We start from the raw sequence: 4,943 nt of genomic DNA, 5'->3' as shown, positions 1-4,943 counted from the left end.
CCCCCGTACTTTATTTTGACGTTGTTCGATAAGCCCAAAGGACTTCAGGCAATATTTCTCTCCATTTTCACTTAGCGTCATTCAATCTTTTCTTTAGATTTTGAATGATGGTCTTGTTTGTCGATTCGGCCTGTCCGTTCCCACTAGGATGATATGGCGTTGACAAGATCCTTTTTATTTTGTGATCTTCGAGAAACTTTGTCACTTTGCTGCTGACGAATTGCTTTCCATTGTCACATACGATCTCGGCAGGTATCCTGAATCGGCAAATAATGTGGTCCCAGATGAAGTTTATGACTTCTTTCTCTCTACGTTTCTCGAAATCTTGTGCTTCAACCCACTTAGAGAAATAGTTAGTCATAAACAAAATAAATTTAGCTTTACCTGGGGCCAATGGTAGAGGGCCGACGATATCCATTCCCCATTTTATGGATGGCCATGGAGATAAGACTAAGTGAAGTTGCTCTCCGGGTTGCTGAATCATCAGCGCATATCTTTGACATTTATCGCACCTTCAAAAAAGCTCTTTTGTATCCTTTTCTATATCAGCCCAATAGTATCCTGCTCTGATGACTTTGTGAATCAATGATTCGGCACCGGAATTATTTCCGCAGGTGCCCTCGTAGATTTCTCGTAGGATGTAGTCGGTATCTCCTAGTCCCAAACATATTTCCAATGGTCCATCGAACATCCTTCTATATAGTGTTCCATCTTTGACCACTGTGAATCGTGCGACCTTCGTACGTAGAGTCCTTGATTCCTTAGGATCCGATGGAAGCTTCCCGTTCTTTAGGTACTCGATATATTTGTTCCTCCAATCCCAAGTCCGACTTGTGGAGTTGATTTCGGCATGGCCTACTTCGATTATCGACCTTGAAAATTGTACGACAGTCCCCGAGCTAATTTCGTTGTCTTCGACTGATGATCCCAAATTTGCAAGGGCATCGGCCATGCTGTTTTGTTCTCAAGGCACTGCTGTAAGGGTCCATTCTTTAAACTGATCTAGAGTCACCTGTAGTTTATCCAAGTACCTCTGCATTCAATCTTCTCGAACCTCGAAGGTTCTGTTGACTTGGTTTACCACAAGCAGGGAGTCACATTTGGCCTCGATGACGTCTGCTCCCAAACCTTTCGCTAGCTCGAGACCAGCAATTATGGCCTCATACTCGGCCTCATTGTTAGTTAACTTGGAAGTTTTGATAGCTTGTCTAATTGTATTACCCGTAGGCGGCTTCAAAATGATGCCTAGCCCAGACCCCTTCGCGTTCGAGGCGCTGTCTGTGAAGAGGGTCCACCCCCCGATGATGTACCCGACTTTAATAATAGATCCTTTTCGACCTCGGGTACGAGGGCTAGCGTAAAGTCGGCCACGAAGTCCGCTATGATTTGAGACTTGATGGTCGTTCGGGGTCGATATTCGATATCGTATACACTAATCTCGACGGCCCATTTGGCCAATCGGCCCAAAAGTTTGGGTTTATGCAAAATATTGCGAAGGGGATAAGTAGTCACCATACAGATCGGATGACACTGAAAATATGGTTTTAATTTCCTAGAGGCGCTTATTAGGGTAAGCACTAATATTTCTAAGTGTGGGTACTGGATCTCGGCCTCACCTAAAGTTCGACTAACATAGTAAACAGGAAATTGCGTACCTTGCTCTTCTCGAACTAGGACCCCACTTACCGCGATTTCTGAGACTGCTAAGTACAAGTAGAGTTTCTCATCCGTTTTTGAAGTATGAAGCAGTGGCGGGCTTGAGAGGTACTGCTTTAATTCTTCCAATGCTTGTTGGCATTCCGAGGTCCGTGCAAAGTTGTTCTTCTTTTTGAGTAGTGAGAAAAACCTATGACTTCTATCTGAAGACCTCGAGATGAATCAGCCTAGGGCGGCTATGCACCCTGTTAATCTTTGTATGGCCTTAACATTGTCCACGACTATGATGTCTTCGATTGCCTTGATTTTATCTGGGTTGATTTCGATCCCCCGATTTGATACCATAAAGGCGGGGAACTTGCCCGAGCCGACCCTGAATGCACATTTCTCCGGGTTGAGTTTCATGTAGTATTTTCTTAGTATATCGAAGGTCTCCTACAAATGTGTCAAATGGTCCTTTGCTCGCAGGGACTTAACTAGCATATCATCAATATAAACCTCCATTGATTTACCTATTTGTTCTTCGAACATTTGATTTACGAAGCGTTGATAAGTGGCACCAACATTTTTAGTCCAAATGTCATTACATTATAACAATAGGTGACGTACTTAGTGATGAACGAAGTCTTCTCCTGATCCTCCCGGTTCATTTGTATTTGATTGTACCCGGAGTATGCATCGAGAAAACTAAGGATCTCGTGGCCGGCCGTGGCATCGATCATGCGATCGATATTCGAAAGAGGAAAAGAGTCTTTAGGACATACTTTGTTTAAATCTTTATAGTCTACCCACATTCTAAGTTTATTTCCCTTTTTAGGGACTACGACTATGTTTGCTAACCATTCGGGATATTTTACTTCCTGAATGGATCCTATTTTGAGAAGTTTGGCTACCTCGTCTTTGATGAATGCATGTTTTACCTCGGATTGGGGCCTTCTCTTTTATTTTACCTGGCGGAACTTCGGGTCCAAGCTCAGTCGATGTGTAGTGATCTCCGGCGGAACCCCTGTCATATCTAGGTGGGACCAAGCAAAACAATCCATATTATTGATAAAAAATTTAATGAGTTTTTCCTTGAGCTCGGGGGTTAACCCCGTACCCAATTATACCTTTCGATCGAGTAGATGCTCGATCAGTATGACATGCTCCAGCTCTTCGATTGTCGATTTGGTGGCGTCGAATTCCTCGGGGATTATGAAGGATCGAGGGGTCCAGTAGTCATCGTCCTCGTCCGTTCCCTGCTTCTCCGACTAAGTCGAGGCTGGTGGTTGTGGTTGATATTTAGCTTCCTGTTTTCCTTTGGGCTCCGATCCTTTTGTTGACGAAAGCTCCGATACCGGTATTACTTCATCGACCGCGAACATCTCTTTTGCAGCTTGTTGTTACCCATACACCATTTTTACTCTATCCGGTGTTGGGAACTTCAGTATTTGGTGAAGGGTTGAGGGGACCGCCCTCATGTTATGAATCCAGGGTCTTCCGAGCAGTGTGTTGTATCTTATATCGCCCTTGATCACATGGAACTTTGTTTCTTGAATAGTTTCGGCTACATTTACTGGTAGGATGATTTCACCTTTAGTTGTTTCACTCGCCATGTTGAAGACATTGAGAATCCGAGTTGTGGGTACGATCTAATCTTGTTGGCTGAGTTGCTCCACGACCCTCGATCGAATAATATTGGCCGAGCTTCCTCGATCAATTAAAACACGTTTAACCTGAATTTTATTCATAAGGATAAAGATTACCAGAGCATCATTGTGGGGTTGTGAGATCCCTTCTACTTCCTCATCATTGAATGATAAAGTGCCTTCTAGCACATGGTCTCGAGTTCGTTTTTCCCTGGGGATTGATACTTTAGTGTGTTTGAACGCGAGCCGTTGTGGAATATCGACCCCACTAACGATCATGTGAATTACGTGTTATGGTTCTTCCTGCTCGTTTTTGCTGGTTGCATACTTGTCTTTGAAATGGTTCTTAGCTCGGTCACTCAAGAATTCTCGAAGGTGACCCTCGTTGAATAGACAGGCCACCTCCTCCCTTAGTTGTCTGCAGTCTTCGGTTTTATGACCATGTGTACCATGGTATTTGCATATTTGATTGGGGTTTCTTTGGGATGGATTGGTTTGTAGGGGTCTGGGCCATCTAGTATCTTTGATTCTCCCAATGGCTGACACAATACCTGATGTGTCAATGCTGAAGTTGTATTCTGATAATCGTGGTGCTTCTGTGGGATCAACATGTTTATCGAAGCTACTTTTGCTCATGAGCCCCCGAGAGCTCTGTCCTCGATCGTTCCTTCGATCATTTGAGGTGGGATTTCATCCTGGGCCGCTGTTTCTACGATCTGTGTTGTATGGTTGATACCGATCTCTGTTCGACTGGGGTTCTCTGTCAATATCCCTTTGAGTTCTGCCGACGGGACTGTTTGGATAAACGGAACCGGAAGGGGTCCCCAATTGATCATCCTCGATCCTGATTTTTGACTGGTACCGATTATGTACATCGGCCCAAGTTACCACTGGATATTCATTTAAATTCTGCTTTAGCTGTCGTGATGCCACCGAACTTCGTTCGTTCAAACCTTGAGTAAAGGCTTAAATAGCCTAATCGTCTGTGACCGATGGTAGTTCCATATGTTCCATCTGGAACCGAGATACAAATTCCCTCAATATTTCGTTGTCTTTTTGTTTCACCTTGAAGAGGTCTGACTTCCTAGTCACAACCTTTATTGCTCCGGCATGTGCCTTTACGAAGGAGTCTGCAAGCATGGCGAAGGAATCGATGGAATTAGGCGGCAAATTGTGGTACCATATCACTGCTCCTTTCGACAAGGTTTCTCCAAATTTCTTCAGTAAAACAAATTCAATCTCATCATCTTCCAAGTCATTCCCTTTTATTGCGCATGTATAAGAAGTGACATGCTCATTAAGGTCGGTGGTCCCATTGTACTTAGGAATTTCTGGCATTCGGAATTTCTTTGGAATGGGTTTCGGAGACGCACTTGGAGGGAAAGGCTTCTATATGAATTTATTTGAATCCATACCCTTTAGAATCGGCGGTGTCCCAGGTATTTGGTCAACCCGTGAGTTATATGTCTCTACTTTCTTGTCATTTGCCTCGATTTTCTTTTCTCCCGATTCAATTCGTTTAGTGAGCTCCTCGAGCATTTTCATAATGGCAAGGTCAGTCCTCGATTCATTGGCGTTCGACCTTTCCGGCACAGGCTCGATCCTGTGGACGACTTCTGGTTTGATTCTACTCGGTGTTCAGTGCTGATTTTGTAGTTG

This window comes from Nicotiana tabacum, chromosome 24 (genome assembly GCF_000715075.1).
Source record: "Nicotiana tabacum cultivar K326 chromosome 24, ASM71507v2, whole genome shotgun sequence".
Taxonomy (NCBI): Eukaryota; Viridiplantae; Streptophyta; class Magnoliopsida; order Solanales; family Solanaceae; genus Nicotiana; species Nicotiana tabacum.
This window is presented reverse-complemented; position numbering follows the sequence as displayed.